Below are 18,402 nucleotides of genomic sequence, written 5' to 3' on the forward strand. Positions count from 1 at the left end.
GACTGATTTAGTCCTAGAATTTTAATTACGAAAAAATTATAAAGCCCTCCTTTTTTTCTTACGTTGATTTGAGTTAAAAACTCAAAAGATTCCTTATTAATACATCTGATATTTGCCCCAATTAACAGGTATTTAACTAAAGAAATAAATTATACAAAACTTCAAAATTGAAAGCATCTGTGTTCATGCCTGCAGAGTGTTTCGTGATTCCAGTGTATATGTATATCTTACAGGGAGAAAAAAGAGCTCATTTTATTAAAAAAAAAAAAAAGATAGAGTTAATAATTTTAGGATTAAATTATTTAAAAGTATTGTTTAATGATAAATAAAAATATATAATAGTAAAGGCAACCTGTGGACTAGGAGACAAGATTTGCAAAAAATATATTTAATATAAAGGTAAATATCCGAAACATGTGATGACCTCATATAACACAATAACAATAAGTATCTGATTTAAAAATGGACAGAGGAACTAAAAAGACATCTTTCCAAAGAAGACATCCAAATGGTCAACAAGTACATGAAAAGATGCTCAACAGCTTTAATCATCAGGGAAATGGAAATCAAAACCACAATGAGATATCAACTCACACTTGCAAGATTGACTATCATCAAGAAGATGAGATAACAAGTGTTGGTGAGGATGTGGAGAACAAAGGAAAACCCCTCTACATTTTTGGTGGAATGTAAATTGGAACAGCCACGTTGAAAAACAGTATGGAGGTCACTCAAAAAATTAAAAAAAGAACAATCATGTTCCAGCAAAACCCCTTCTGGGTATAAAACCAAAGGAAATGAAATCACTATCTCAAAGATATCTGCACCCCCATCATCACTGCAGCATTATTCACAATAGTGAAGATATGGAAACAACCAAAATGTTCTTCAACAGATGAAAGGATAAAAAAGATGTGCTGTATATACAAATATATATGATGTTATTCAGTCATGAGAAAGGAGGAAATCCTACCATTTGTGAAAACATGGATGAACATGAAGAACATTAAGGTAAGTGAAAGGAACCAAACAGAGAAAGACAAATACAATATGATCTCACTTATATGTAGAATCTAAAAACAAACAAAAATTTGAACTAACAGAAACAGAGAATAGGACCATGGTTGCCAGGGGCTGGGAGGTGGGGCGAGATGGGGAGATGCAGGTCAAAGGGTATAAGCCTTTATGAGTAAGTTCTGGGGACCTGATGGATACCATAGCTGTAGTTAATACTAGCTATTGTATACTTGAGACGTGCTAAGAGAGTAGATCTTAAGCATTCTCACCACACACATAAACAAGTAACTATGCAAGGTAATGGATGTGTTAATTAACCTGATTGTGGCAATCATGTCACGACGTATCAAATCATCATGTTGTATACTTTGGATAAGTACAATTTGCTTGTCAATTGTACTTCGATAAAGCTGGGGAAAATAGAATCGAGACATTTCATATAGTATTGCTCCTTATATATAAAAATAAGAGCTCCAAACTTACCCATTTATTTGGTGGATGTACTGAACACTTCCAGAGTGACACACACTGTAGACACTGGAGGCACAAAGAGAATTCTCTGGCAGCCCAGGAAGAGAGTGTAGCCTAGAGGGATAGAGACAGAAAAGTGAAGGTCAAGAAGCAACTCTCTAGTGTTCACACTGACAGGCATCTTGATTACGATCGAGATGACAGATAGTAGATCGATCGATCGATCGATCGATCGATATAGAGCCACGTCCATTTGATACATACAGCATAAAATACATTTTTGTCTTTGTAGATAGTAATGGCTCTTTCCTTCCATATCAGAGGTCTTTTAAAATCCAAATATATTTTACGTGGAGCCTTAAATAGTTTTCAGATACTGTGACATTCCAAAGTGAAGTTCCCATGAAAATTTTCTTCTCATTTCCTCTTTCTTCTTGACTGGACATGGTAAAGATCAGGCAAGGCCCCAGATGGACAACGCATGGATAAAGAGCCGTTTTAGAGGGGGGGTAGACGTAGAAGATTTCCTGGGCCATTCCTGGCTGCTGCCTTGAGCAGAAAAACTGCCACAATCCTGAAAGTCACCTGGAGACTGTAGCCATACTCCTCTGCTGTGCCTGACCCATTTGGAAGCATATGTTTTCTCCAGTATAAAGGACTAAATGACATCACTCCCCCAGGCCATTTAGCTCCTTCCTCAGTCTTAGACTGTCTAAATTCATAAGTCAAATAGTGAGGGTCCATGACGCAACAGATCTCTCTACTGCCATTTTCACTTTGACAATATCAGCCAACATTTTGGATCAAGCTTACAGGTTTCCCCTCCCTGCCTTATAAACCCATCCAGTCTGCTTTCTCTTTCCTTCCCACCTGCTGCTTAGGTGCTAGCAAACTGTGACAGTGTATGGATGCCTTGCTTCCAAAACTAGTGAACTGAGGCCCCAACTCTTTAACTTTCAAAGCTCAGCTGAGCTTACAGAATTGTCATTGTATGTTAAAGAAAACCTCCAGGAAAATTGTTCTCTGGAGGATTTTTGTAAAATACTGTACTTACTTTACTTAAAGGGAAGGTAACCCAAGCAAGAATAACAGAACATTAGAATGAGGAAAATGAATTCTAGAAACCACAGTAGAGGAAACCCTGTTAGACTGTAAACTGTGATATTAGTACGTTTTGTAGGAAAACATGATTAAGTTGACTAAGATTGAGTTGCAAAACGGGGTGGAACCAAGCAATGTGTGGGCTGATACAAAATTAGGGGAGATCCTCTTTAAGAAAAGTCATACAAAATTATACATAAAAAGCTAGGAATTAATGTATATTAATTTAAAATGAGAAAAAAATAGCATTCAAAATCATCAAAAAGCTGACCAAAAATATAGCATACACCACAAATAAAGAGGCCCATGCAAACTTTACTGGTGTCTCAGTAATCCATTTCTGATTCCAAATGATTTTCCAAGATAATTGTAAGCAACTCTCCATTCTCAATTACATCATCTTTTTATTCTAGTGCTTTCTTTCATGCATGTCTTCTCTATTCAGGTTTAAACGTGCTCAACATCTGCCAGCTTAATTTTTAACAATTTCCCTATGACCTGTATCCCACTACTAGTATTACCCTAACATTCTGCAACCAGACTTCTGTCTGACATTGTTTCTGACCCCCTCTGATTCAAACGCTGTCAGAAACCTGGCCTTTTACCTTCACCAAAACATCTCTCGCTAAGAGCTACCTAAGGTTAATGACGGCCTTAATATCCAAATAAATCCATATCTTCCCCTAATTTTTAGCATGATTTTATTCTGTTAATATTCTCTTTATCTGAAACACCTTTCTCTTGTCTTTGGTTGGGCCACACTCTGCTTGTCTTTTTCTTTTCTGTCTGTGTATCTTCCCAGTGTATCTTCCTCTGCTAAGTTATCAAATGGGGGCATTTTCCAAGCTCAGGCTTAGGACTCTTTTCTTCTAACATATTTTCTGAGAAATCTCATTCAAGCCCATGGTTTCAGTTGACATTTATGGAGAGAAGACCCACAGATTAGTATCTCAAAGCCACACCTGCCTCTTAGACACCTCCTTTTGGTATGTCAGCCCATCAAATGGTGCTGTGATCTTCCCCATGAGACCTATTCAGGCATCATTATCTGTTCAATTCCCAGGACAGCATTCCATGCACGAGTCAACTCGAACTCCTCCCTTCCTCTTACACTCAAGTCTAATCCAGTATGAAATCATGCCAGTCACACCTCTTGAGTATCTCCCCAGTTCATCAATGGATCCTCCTACAATGCTTTCACTCTAATCAAGTCACCATCATCTTATAGCCAAAGAACAATGGTAGCCTACCAAGAATCTTCCCTTAGTCACCACAGGGTTGTCAAAGGAATACTTGTAAATTATACACCTGATCGTTCACTCTCTGTTAAATACTTCCAATGATTATCTAGTAAGCTTAGGATATAGATGCAGATCCCTTTGATGGCCAGTAACATCCTGCTTGGTCTGGCAGTGCTCCCCTCCCCTCAGTCTCCATGCTCAAGTCTTCCTGGCCGTCTTCCACTTACTGAGTCCTGCTGAACTCCCCCATCCAGTCTTTGTGCTCATGAATTCCCTTTGTTTGGAATACTGCTGATTTCCCACACACTTATGGAATCTCAACAAAAATAAAAACAGAAACAAAACAAAGAAAGCCCTTCCTTGGGAAAGCTTCCCCAGATTTGTAGCTACACACCGTCACCACCACCACAATGGATCTGGCTTCCCTATTCCCTACTGTAATAGAACACCTTTCTCTTCATGATTAGCAGCTAATTTAGTATGTAATTACATATTCATATGATGATTTGTATCTTTTATTGACTTGAGAGCTTTATGAGAGCAAGAACCAATCCTGAATATACCTGCCACTGCATCTCTGCCACCTGACAAATCACCTGGCAGATACGAATCTTTTCAGTGAACATGAATAATGTTGAATAAAGTAGGCCCTCAACCCTTACCTCCAATAGAAAGTATAGCTCTGCCTTAAACAGACAAACAAGCAAACACAAGAAAAACAATGAACCGAACAACAACAACATAAACCCAACTTGGCAAATAGCTCAACTCAAGCGAATTGCTCCAGCTCACAGCTTCAGCCCTCTATACCAGCTTTCTTGGATTCTAAAGCTTTTGATATCTCTACGTGGCTGGTCTTTCTTTGGTTTCTTTGACTTTAGAAATCTCTCTTCATAGCATTTATTTTTCTATTAATTAAAAACTCTCACAAAATACAAATTCTGTCAAGGTTCCTCCTTCACCAGTATCTGTCTATAGCTTGAAACTCCAGAGGCTATGCCCACTGCCCAGCCTGGGCCCTGGTGCTCTAGGGACGAGGACATCTCCAGGTTTCCACTGTGCTCAGGAGACATATCAGACACATAGAACATGAGAGTTTCCAGTTGGTTCTACCAGCTTGAATCACTAACATCAGCTCTTCTTAGATTCTATATCATGCTTTAAATACATTTACATCCCCCTTATGCCCCATTATCACCAAACTGCCCAATGTACTCCTCACTAGGATAATATATTAATGGAGAGTATGTTTTAATTTAAACAGAGACCTTCTGGAAACAGTATTGTTTTAGAATGAGAGCTTTCAGCATCTTTTATTTGAAAAGTTTTTTGATTTTACCTGTTGAGACATATTGATATATTTTCTTCAGCTACCTAAGATAGCTCACATAATAAACTAATGCTCTCCAATAGTTAATGTCAATTCTACAGGATTCTCCCAGAAAAGGGTATACTTAAAAAATTGAGTTCATTGAAAGTCATGGTGGTTTGTGTACTGTACAGAAAATAAATAGGATACTGCATCCGCCTTAGATGACTTCCATCTGCTATTAGGGAAGTTTAACTATGAGGAAATAGGCAAAGTCTTCTAATTCATCAAGAACTTCATGAGAATATTTTAATGACAAATCTGCACCTAAATTTAAAGCATCCTAGATATTAGACTAAAGACCTCAAAAAGTGTCGGGAAAATTTTTCATAACTTCATGATTTAGTGGGACTAAATCAACAAAATGGTTTAAATAGGCCTTCTGAGAAAATAACCGCTTTTTAAAATTAGTCATTCTAAACATCAGTCTATGGGATAACGGTGTGTTTCAAAGTAGCATACAAATGTTTATTTTGAACATTACTTATTCCCTTAACTATCTACAATCGATAATAAAATAATAAGAGCTTTCATTTATTTGAGCACCTATCATGTGCAAGATGTTACACTAAGAGCTTGAAATATATTAACTCACTTATCTCCTTATGTATATGTGTCTCCATATTTATTTCCTACATATATATGTATCAAGGGGCACCTGGGTGGATCAATCGATTAAGCGTCTGACTCTTGATTTCAGCTCAGGTCATGATCTCAGGATCATGAGGTAGAGCCATTCATTGGGCTCTGTGCTCACCACAGAGTCTGCTTGAGAATCTCTGTCTCCCTCTGCCCCACTCCCACCGCACCTCACTCTCTCTCTCAAATAAATAAATAAATAAATTCAAGTACTTTAAAAAATAATTATTTGTATCAGATAAACTGCTCATTTTACAGCTGAGGATATTGGAGTTTGGTATTGTGCTCAAGATTACTTAGCTAGTAAGTGGCAATGAAGATTCAAAACAAAGAATTTGACTGGTGGTTCTCAACTGGGGACACATTTAGCAATGTGTGGAAACATTTTTCATTGCCACTACTTGGAGGGTACTACTAGCACCTCATGAGTAGAGGCCAGGCTGCCGCTGACAATCCTCCAATACACAAGGCCCCTCCCAACAACAAAGAATGTTGAAAACGTCACTGTTGCTGAGGTTGAGAAGATCAGTACTAAATAAACCAAGATGGCTCAGGAACACTTGACAAAAATTAAAAACTTTAAACAATTAAGGGTACATATGTTCTCTATTAAAGGAAAGGTGGAATTCTTTCAACAATGATCGGACAGATCAAACATCTATAACACGTGGCCTGCCGCTAACAGGCTGAAATGGACAGGGCCACCATGCCTAGTCCAGCTCTATGAGGTGGCCCTCAGGGCCTCATGCGTCTGCCTATGTGTTCAGTCACATCTACAATCCCAGGAAGTCTGTTAGAGAGAATTACAGGGTGGGGTGGAATGAAGGTTGTATCAGGGACAGAGGGTCACGATGAGGTACTAAAATCTATTTCTGGGTAGAATTAGAAACTCAAACTTTAGAGATTAAGGTGCCTCTGAAACTGGAATAAAAAAGACAGATGTTAGAATTAGAGGGCCACCCAAAAAAATTTCCCCAAGTGAATCACTTCCCAGTTGCTCAAGAGGCCTTAAAGTGCATGTTGATGAATTGACAAATTCAGAATCCATGAATAATGAGGATTGACTATAATACACAACTCGCAGGGAGATTCTCAAGATTATGTAAACATTAGGGACCTCATCCTAACCTCCCTGCCCCACCTTTGATTTACCGTACAGTTATTCTTTTCTTAATAGGTGCTTACAGTGACAGTGGCAAAATAGTTCCTAATTCCATTGTTCCTTCTATATTTATTAGTCAGCACTTGACTGTAAGGAACAACGTTCTCCTCTCTTCCTGCTTATTTATTTATGTATCTGTTGTTATCAGGGACTCATGAAATCTAATTTTATTTAATGAGTTATAACATGTTACTATTATTGTTCCCTTTTTTCATAAGAAGGTCATTTTAGACTGTGAAATCACCAATAAAAGAGCAGAAGATTATGAAAAAATTAGCATTAAATTGACCGTGAAAGGATTGCCTCTTCGCAATATGAAAGCTAAAAAATAAGGCGGAACATCTCCTTGCTTGACCTCAACTCGGACTTGCCCATCTTTAAGAGTTAATTCTGGGATTACGAATAAATTTTGGCAAGTGGCAAATTCATAAATACAGAATCCATGAACAGTGAGGATCAGAGCCCTCACTGTCCCTGATAAATTTTTATGATCAGGGAAATACTAATCAAAGCTCTCATGAAATAGTTCAGTTGATTTTCCCTGTATTTTGTCATAGTTCTGGTGATTTGCCTGTAGATATTAGACAACAGTACAGTATCATGGTCATCATTTTTTAATTATTTAAATTTTTAACTTGGTCACAAAATACTTTAATTAGGATCTAGTATCTTCAAGGCCAGTGGTTCTCAAGTAAGGATATATATCAGACTTATTCATAGTTTTATAAAAATACAGATGTCTGAGACTTACTCCTTACTTACTGAATCTCTTTACATCTTATTCCCAGTGTATTCTTTGTGTATTATGTGTATAATGTCCCAGAATTATCCTCTATAAAATTAGTCTCACCTTGTTTTATAAATCAGGTGTAACATTCACTGACTTTTTGAAAATGGGCTTAATCAGTTATCTCTAGAGAGACTTTATCTGCAATTATTTTTGTGATGACTTTATTATCATGTTTTGCGCGCCACAAAAGCAACCCACATTTTTGTCACTTACAGATTCTTATGACGAACTCTCATTAATTCTTTCACACTTGAAAATTTCAGTAATAGATTTAACAATAGCAATTAAGTCTCTGTCTTCTACAGTCTTTGTTTTACTCTGATGATTGTCTCTGCTAGAAGCTACCAGCGTTTTACTCATATGTTGTTGGTAAAGACCGTGTCAGTTCACCAGGAAAGGACTATTCCAGGGACTGCACACTATTGACAATTCAAAGAATAGACTCTTGCATAAAAGCTTCTGATGACATCACTTAGACAACTTTCAGACTGGGCTAAGTGAAGAATAAAAGAACTTCATGAGAACTGTAACCCCAAATCCAGTGAAAGATGACAACTTGATAGACTCTGCTTTTATAAAAGAAATGAAACGTTTTAAAGTATTTCCCATTGACCCTCTCCAGAAGTTCCTCAGTCTTCTGACTTTTCATGTTCATTCAGTTATTTACCTAGGCTCTGTAAGAATCTGTCCTCATTTCTAACAAGATAATTAGTTATGCAAGCACGTCCTCGTATAGGGCGTTAGAGTTTTAAGGAGCTTTTAAGGAGCTATGATTGACTTTACCTATAAAATTGATGACTACAAAGTCCCCTTAGAGAGACTGGCCTGGTGCAGACTCTAGTTACAGAGTCCCAGGGTTACGGATGGTAAGAAAGTTCACTTCTTGGCATGCCAAAAAACTTAAGGATGATTTGGGGACTTGAAGAGGAGAAAAATTCATCCAAATGTGTAGCTATTGTGGATGAAATCTGGTATAAAGAGGTTTTTTTGGCTTGGTTTCAATACTCTCATGTTGAAGCCATACCTTCATAATAGAAGCCTTTAAAATCCAACCTGAGATTCCTGTGACAATTTGCAGAAAGAAGTTAACTTTGTGGTTGTTCAATACTGTATGGGTCTGGATTTTGCAAAATAATCTTGAGAAGGCATACATAGTAAATTAAGACTCTGGGGCATATATGCAAGAAATCATGCCAAGCCAACTTCATATTGCGATCAAGAATAATCTTTCTTTGAGCTTATTAAGATCACAAAGGAAGGGCAAATTATGGATAAAAGAGATCACTAGATATTTTTTCCACTGAAATGGATAAAAGAAATCACTGGGTATCTTTTCAGTGGAACATCATAGCTTCTGGAGATTAACTGATCCTACAAGAAGGTGCACTTTATTTTTTCTTTGACCAGAATATTTCACAACTTTGTAGAGATATACATTAACTTCTAAAAAAGTAATTCTACTGCAAATAATTTCTATCTATAAAGATACAAATGTGTCTGATAAAATGCATTTGACCGACGCACACTGACCTGTGCATATTGACTAATTTTCCTAATTTTTAAAATATTTTATTTATTTATTTGTCAGAAAGAGAGAGAGAGTGTGTGTACACAAGTGGGGTGAGGGGCAGAGAGAGAAGCAGGCTCTGCACTGAGCAAAGAGCCTGATGTGGGACTCGATCCCAGGACCCTGGGATCATGACCTGAGCTGACTGCCTGAGCCACAGAGACATCCCTAATTTTCCTAATTTTACATCCATTTCTAAATTCATTTTAGTATTTGGTTATCTTGCAATGAACCTGTGGTACTTGAGTTTTCTTTGAATCAGTTTTGCTCCCTCATCAATTAATAAGCTAAAATCTTTCACACGTGTTCATTTTATATCATATGATAATCATGATTTCAACTTTTTTTAAGAAAATTATCTTCTAACATTTCTTATTGAAGAAAAAAATTAGTTTTTGGAAATTGGAAAGTCAACCATCTACTGCTAAAGCAATATAACTGGAAAAAACGTATTTGAGTTAAGAAAACTAGCTCCATGATATTCTCATGGGTGGGAAGTTACTTGTTATCTTTACTATTTATATAATGTATGAAGTTTTCATAACTTTGAGGGCTTATCATCCTTATCTTCATAACATGTACAGAGGAGTAAATCTTTTTGATGGTATGAGCACAGGAATTTTTAAAAAGCCATCAGTGAGACTTCAGAATTTGAAGATAGAAAATATTTATCAAGTGTACATAAAAAAATAGTGATAAACATATTTGATGGGCAGACAATATATATTAAATAGAATGAAAGACACATATTTAAAATGAAGCCATGAAGGTACACTGCCAAATGCAAATGTTTATGATAGCATAGATATTTTTATTTGGGAAAACATCTAAATCATATTCTCCTGATCTAGGAAAGAAAGGATAAAGTATAACAGAACCTTAGAGATTTATCAGAAATTTCAAGGATAGCATGTGCAATGGCGTGCGAGCACTAGAGAGCCTGATGTGGCGCTTGGGTCCAGAGAGTGGGAGGTCCTTTGACACTGAAAGACAATTGAGCTCACGGTCTCGACTCTCAAGGTCTTTTGCGTGTGTTTTAAGGGCAGCGAAGCATCATGCTCTCCCATGGCCATCCATGCTATGGTCTTGCCCTTTTTGTCATTAATGATCAAAGGCCAACTATACAAAAATTTGCATATATGCATTTTTATTTAACCGCAACTGACAAAAAAGACATGTTTGAACCTCTAACAATTTATTCACTGATATTGACCTATGCTAAATATCTTTGCCATTCATTAATGCATTGGTTAAGTAAATGAGATATATGTGCCACTATTTTAATATCCACAGTCCTGTTCTGTTCAGGTCCTCTAAAACAGTGAGACAGTCTACATTAAGCATAATCACTGTCATGTACTTCCATGGGGTAGAATGTGAGGTGCAGGGAGGAGTCTTGTATTCACCAGGAGGAGAGAACAACCAGACTAGCACAGGGTGAAAGATTCTGTACGTGAGAATTTTTGTTCCATTGTTACAGGATAAAACTAACTGAAATGGAGAGAAAACAAGTACTTAAATGATCTCAAAAGGGAAAGATGTGTATGTTATGGGGGCAGAGTTCCAACTGAAGGAACAAAATTTTCCTTTAGAAGGAATAGCCAAGAAATCTCAATTGGCAAAAATTAAATTATATGGATATTATTAAATTTGAGAAAACAGAAAAATCTAATAAGATAATGAGTGAGATATACATTACAAATATTTCTTCAGGTCGTTTGGTAAGTTTCTCAGGGGGAAAAGAATCATTGCTAACAAGACATGTTGTACATTTATAACTTTTCCAGGACTAAAAAACATTTCCTAAAAGCACTTCCAACACTATGGGATGTGACTAATGAGCCATAGGAATTTTAAATTAGACCCCCTTGTCTTCTTAGTTAAATTTAGCACAATTTACATATAAAGATAGATAAGAAACCAGTCAGCTAGAGTAAAAGGACACACAATTTTGATGGCTGGAAACCTGTTTTAGAAAGATGGTAGGAAGTTTTAAATATGCCAAGAGGGATTTTTTTCTAGAAATGAAAATCTGGGGAAATGGGGAGGCAGAAAACTTAGATCATCTTGCCGATTCTCTGGGACCAAATGAATAGATTCTCTTGAGATTCTAACTGGAGGGAAAAAATAGAGTACTCATAAATCCACACCACAGCATGAGGTTTATATGAAGCGGTATTTATCACATGTAATTTTAGTAGGGTTTCTGCAAATACAGGTCAGCATAAACTCTAAGGATAGCATGAAAAGGTTTGGCTTACTCTACCTCATAACTCAATTCTTCAAATAGTGGGCCCAATAGTGTGATAGACATTAAGCTCTGCAGAAGGCATATGGTGCAGGATAAGATAAAGTCCTTTCCCCGTAAAGCTCAGCATATATTATGTTGAAAGGCTTTGGTATTTTACAGATTTATTTTTTTAATTGGAAGTTGTACAATAGAAAATTCTGCTCTGTCCAGATCAGGAAATTCTGCTTTGTCAGTCAGTCAAAATAAGAATATAGCTAACCTTTGAGCAACATAGGGGTTAGGGGCACTGACCCCTGCACAGTCAAAAATCTGCTATAACTTTTGACTCCCCAAAAACTTAACTGCTAATAGGTGTTGACCAGAAGCCTTACCAGTAATACAGCCAATCACACGTTTCGTATGTTATGTGCGTTGTACATTGTATTCTTACAATAAAGTAAGCTGGAAAAAAGAAAATGTTATTAAGAAATTACAAGAAAAATACATTTAGAGTACTATACTCTTTCTTGAAAAAATCCGCATACAAGTGGACCTTTGCAGTTCATACCCATGTTGATCAAGGATCAACTGTACTTTTTACTACAATAATTATTTCATTAAAACAGGACACACCTCACAGAATAAATTATAGTTCTATGAACTGAATCGATTTGGCTTTATGAAAATGCGCTATCGTGGCCTTATTTTTCTCATTTTGTTATAGGCCACTAGAAAATTCCTCAAGAACTTCACTAATTTGAGAATCACTAAGTTTGACACATAAAAAGAGTTTGCAGTGTTATGCCTCCTACTTTTTCAATAAGAAGAATATGTCAGGTCACTGAACAGACAAGGGGAGGGTGAAGAATGGGTCACATAGACACAGACATGCCTGCATATCGTCTACCAACAAGAGAAAAGATAATATCCAATTTTAGAATGCAACATGATTCCTGGGGATTTCCTATCCACTTTTAACAACTGTATGTGAATTTTTAATCAGACAATTCTGTAACATTTTGAAAAAATCTGATGTGCTAGTGGAATTTGCATTTTCATTGGGGTAACAGACAAAGGTAATCTTGGATTGCTCGGGACATCCTTATTGCAAAGCTGAGTCTGAATAGGTCTTAGAATTTGAGGACCATATGGGCTTGTAAGCATCTGGAAGGCAGGTCATAGAAGAATTGGGAATAAGAGGAGATCAAGGAGAATACTGAGAGCGAGCCAAAGATAATGCAGGAATTATGGATGCTTTTGTTATCCTTCTTAAGGTGCTGCTCCAACTCTTTTAAAAATAATCATCTCTTTTTTTGACAAGACCTTAAACAGATACATACAATATTGACTGGGTAACAACTAAGTAGTTCTGGTTGAAGCGGGAATGGAAGCAACATTCTAGCTCTAGGAGCTGTGCCCTCAGCAATCATGTTCAAAACCAATAGTTTTGAGAAGAAAATGTAGACAGGATAATAAAACCCACAATTGGTGGAAACTCAGAGCACTGGTATAAATATTCTGAACGCATGAAATGGAAGGAGTTATTTGTGTTCTAAAACCATGTAGTTTTGCAAGTACTCACATTTAGGCTTAATTATCATGCAAGGCTGACATGTAAATTCTAAGGTGGCAGAAGGAACAGGAGGTTGGATAAAGATGAGAAACTGAACATCTACCTTTCCCCAGCACAAAATTTATTCAGTGTTATGGATTGAAAGTTTGTGTTCCCTCCAAATTCATATTTTGAAATCCTAACCCCCAGTGTTGGTATTAAGACGTGAGGCCTTTGGGATGTAATTAGGTCTTGAGCATAGAGCCCTCAGGAATGGGATTAGTGCCCTATAAAGAGACCCCAGTGAGCTCCCTGGCCCCTCCCTTCACGTGAGGATGTAGCATGAAGACAGCCATCTATGAACCAGAGAGCGTCCTCCCACCAGATGCTTAATCTGCCAGCACTTAGATCTTGGACTTCCTACTTTCCAACTGTGAGGAATTTCTATTTGTTGTTTATAGGCCACTGGTCTATGATATTCTGTTATAACAGTCTGAACTGACCAAGACATTTTGGTTCTTTGAAAGCAGATACAAAGTTGGGGGGGGGGCACTGAGAAACATTGCCTGAGAACACTTCTAACACTATGGGATGTGACTAATGAGCTACAGAACCTGATTGGGATAAATGTGACGTCGCGGGGAGGAGGGAGTACTTAGAAGATACTTTGAGGAAAAATTCTGAAAGAGAGAAAGCCAAAGAAACAAAGCCAAAAATATCGACACAAGACAGCTGTGGGGATGGAAATGGCTCAGGCTTCAAAAACCTATGTTCAACACGACAGCGAGCAGGCATTGGCCCTAGCAGAGTCTTGAGTATTAATTGGAAATAATTAATTGCAATTTAGAGTAGCCAGGCTGCATGACCAATTTACAGGTGTTCCATAAAGAACTGTTGGAGAGAGCAATGGGGAGGAAATAATAGAAGAATGAAGAAGATTTTTCATTACTAGAGAAATGAATCTCACAGTAGAAATGACCTACATCCTAAATTTTTAAAAAATAATTTGAATATCTTGATTATAGTTTTTCCTCAGAACTACAAAAACATCTACTTGCTGTTATGAGCCCAAAGCAGACATCTACAAAGAAAAAGTAGACTATATCTACACCTCCCCACTCCAATATTATCAACTGTGTTAGCTAGTGCTAACATGATGTATTCTTTTGTTTTCACTATGCTCACTAAAAATAACATACACATACCAACCTGGAGAGTAATTTTCCTAATTTCTTAAACAAAAATGGGATCACATTATGCCATATTTTCCTGTCATTTTTCCTTTTTAGTATTATCTGAACATCCCTCTGGATCCATTGATAGTGCTATAAGGAAGATGTTTATTCTGCCTAAAATATTCTTTTCCATTAGGCTTCATGAGGCTTTCTCAGTTTGTTCAGGTCTTAGTTGATCTCCCTATCTATCATTTTCTATTATATCACCCTGTTTTACTTTATTCTTAGTATACAACCACTTTCTAAAATTATTTCTTTATTTCCTTGTTTATTTCCCATCCTCCCTAGTACGTGGGTCATGAAAGATACACTTTACTGTAGAACTTGCTTTAATGTCAGCACTTAAAACAGGACATGAACACTGTAGGTATATGTTAAATGTTTGTTGAATGAATAATGAATAAGCTCATTCCTTTTTTATGGTTGTGTAGCATTTCCCAGCATGAGTGTACCTTAATTGATTCAACCTGTCTCCTATTAATTGACAATATAGTTTGCTGATTTATTTTTGCCACTTATAAAATGCTACAATAAACATTTTTGTACATATTTCCTTATATATCTGTGGTTTTATTTCTATTTGATAGATTCCCTAAACTGAGATTACTTGGTTAAAGGATGTATGTGTGTGTGTCTGTATGTATATGTATATACACAAATATGTATGTAATATAGTAAGTATATGTAAATATATATTTAATTTTAATAGATACTATCAATTTTGTTGCAAAGGGCTCATAGTATTTCATCCTTCTGCCAGCATGTATAAGAATTTCCATTTCCCCATCTTCTCATCAGCACTAGGCACTATATATTAAACACACACACACATAATTTTGCCAAATGCACTGACTAAACAAACTACCCTGTCACTTATGTTTCCATTCCCATTTTCCTGACTGCTGGTGAAATTAAACATCTTTTTATATATTAATATCTCTCTTCCATTGGCATTCCCTCCTCTGTGACTGGATGGTTTATATTACTGCCAAATTTTATGGGTTTTTATGTACTTATCAAATTATTTGTTGTTGCTGTAAATATTATAAATATTTACTCTCGGTCTTATCTGTTTTTAGACCTTGTTTATGGTATATTTTTCCATGTAGAAAGTTCACATTTCTTTGTAATCAAATCTCTTAATCTTCTCCTATAAAGTTTCCTTTTTTGCTTCTGAGGTTCTCCCCACCACATCGTTGTAGAAATAGTTTCGTAATTGTTTTGTGAATATGGAATTTCTTTTACATTTATGTCTTTAACCCGCTTACAATTTATTTTTGTAAATGGTGTAATAAAATAATCTATTTTTATACAGATGGGTAGCTAATTATGTTGAATGTATTTATCAAATAACAGGAATGAAATACCATCTTTACTATATATTAAAATCTTCCTATTTATGCATTTTGGATATTTTTTCAATCCCATTAATCTATTGTCTATTCTCGTTTCAGTAAGTTTGCTAGGTATACAAATTTTGATTTTTGAAGTTTTGCAGTATATTTTAAATCTGTTTGGGTAGGTCCTTCCCCATTGGCCATCTACTTTTTAAAACGTTGGGCAATTTTCTATTGAAGTTTTAAAATAGATTTAATCTTTTTTAGTAGGGATTCTGATAGACTTAAAATTAATTTTATATAATCATTTGAAAGATTGACATTTTAATGATGTTGAGTTGATGCTGTGGTTGGCTTCCCGTCATTTATTACTCCTTCTCATGGCATGAACTCTAATTTGAATTCAAGCATTCACACATCCCCCATACATCCCATCAGCTTGGAGAGATGCTGCACCCCTCTGTGTCTCTAGGATGGGGGCATGTGACACACGGTAATCAGCATTATCCCATCTCCTGGCCCATATTTATGGACAAACCCACAACCCAAAGTGGGCAACGAGGCATAAGGAGAAAGTATGTGTGGGCTTTTGAGAAAGAAATTTCTTTATTTCTGTAAAGGAGCTCCCATATGTAACCTACTCTTTCTTTCCCCTTCAAGTTGGTAAGGAAATTTACAACCCTAAGGTTGTTGGCAGTGCCTGGCAATCCCCAAAGGAAGCAGAATGAGAATGAAACTGACCAGATAGAGACAGAACAAAAATGCAAAAAGATACATTGAGCCACAGAATTTAACTCTACACTTCCAATTTGTAAACCAATAAATCTCCTTCACTTGTGCTTCTTAAACTTCAATGTGAATTAAGAGTCACCTGGAAGGCCCAAAACATAGATTCCTGGGCCCCACCTCTCAAGATTCTAATTCAGTAGTTCTGGGGTAAACCTTGAGAATTTGCCTAACAAGACTGCACGCAGGTGATGCTAAGAACGCAGCATGCTCACTGACCACATTTTTGGGAAGCAGTGCCCTGATTTGTTGCAGTCCGTTTGAGTTCCATTTCCTCAATTTGCAACCAAACACAGCCTCACTGTGACGTCATCTAGGAGTGGTTTAGGTTTTGTTACGGTCAGGGTCCTTGTCCATCAGTAAAATTTGTTTATTTATTTATGAAGTTTTATACTTTTCTTCATCTAGATCCCTTTCCTTTCATGGTTAATTTATTACTTGGGTAAGAGGTTTTGTCAACTAGCATAAGCACTACGTTAGTCCCCCCTAACTGGTGAGGGATATGTTCTAGGACCTTGCTGGATGCCTGAAACTGCAGATAATACTGAACCCCATATAGATTATGTTTTTTCCTATACATACTGATGATAAAGTTTAATTTATGAATTAGACACAGTAAGAGATTAACAACAATAACCAATAATAAAATAGAATATTTATAGCAATATATTACAATTAAAGTTATATGAATGTGGTGGTTTGCTATCTCTCAAAATATCTTATTGTTCCTGTACTCATCCTTTTTCTTGTGATGATGTTAGATGATAAAATACCTACCTGATGAGATGAAGTGAGGTGAATGGCATAGGCATTGGGAACTAGGATTAGGCTACTAGTGACCTTCTGATGCTGTGTCAGAGAAAGATCATCTGCTTCCGGACCGCCACTGACCATGGGTAATGGAAACCTTGGAAAGTGAAACCACAGAAGGGGGCAGGGGGAGACTTCTTGGTACATTTTTTTAACCTGTATGTAAAAACATATGTTGAGCATGGCATATATATGTAATATATATCTATTAGTGTTCAGTTTCCTAAGATGATAATAAGAGATGGTTTGCATCTCTTAGATTTTCAAGATATAAAATCTGTCACATTCAAGATCCTGGCAGAAACCAGTCAGCACACTAAATTTTTCACTGATGAAAGTTTAATGGGCTATGTACAGAGAACTTAACATGTTTAAAGGAACATGGTTGAGATGGGGAAACATTCAAGTGAAAGATCAAAATAGATATTTTTCATACTTGAAATGACTCCCAAAGATAATTTTCATGAACGCCCAAGGCACCTGCGTGGCTCAGTCAATTAAGTGTGTGACTTTGGCTCAGGTCATGATCTCGGGATCCTGGGATGGAGTCCCATGTTGGGCTTTGTGTTCAGCACAGAGTCTGCTTGAGATTCTCTCTCTTCTCTCCCTCTCCCCCTCCCCCTGCTCGTGCTCTCTCTTGCTCTCTCACTCTCTTGCAAATAAATAAATAAAATCTTTAAAAAAAATAGTAATGACCCCCAAAAGGGAAAATGTTGGGAAAAGATGGATAGAGGAAAACAGTTTCATAAAATGAATAACTGAATCTAAATAATTGAGGGTACCATTTAAAATAATATTCTCATAATATTCCAAATGATCACGACATTTAGTGTTGACAAGTGAGGAGGATGAAGAAAGGTAGGCAAAGTTCCCATTTTATGGTAAGGAATAAATTAAGATGGCTAAATCTAAATAACAGCAGAAAAGTGAATTGAAATATGTACATTAAGATTTTAAAAATACACACAAAGCAGAGAGAAGTAGGATTTACAACATCAACCCACAAATGAGAGAAAAAGAAACAAGTATGCTTGATGGATCAAGTTAAAAGAAGATAAGAAAAACGTAACAGAGCCAAAGAGCATGGGTGATACA

The 18,402-nt window shown here is 36.6% G+C and overlaps 1 long non-coding RNA gene across 1 annotated transcript in view; it reads right to left on the reverse strand.

Moving 5' to 3' along the window:
* LOC123000957 (uncharacterized) overlaps positions 1–18,402 on the reverse strand; it is a 46,255-nt gene that overhangs the window by 13,622 nt on the left and 14,231 nt on the right. The window contains exon 2 of the long non-coding RNA XR_006409378.3: positions 1,501–1,602. This is a non-coding gene — a long non-coding RNA (uncharacterized LOC123000957). The remainder of the gene's footprint in view (positions 1–1,500; positions 1,603–18,402) is intronic.

Source organism: Ursus arctos, unplaced genomic scaffold (genome assembly GCF_023065955.2).
Source record: "Ursus arctos isolate Adak ecotype North America unplaced genomic scaffold, UrsArc2.0 scaffold_20, whole genome shotgun sequence".
Classification (NCBI taxonomy): Eukaryota; Metazoa; Chordata; class Mammalia; order Carnivora; family Ursidae; genus Ursus; species Ursus arctos.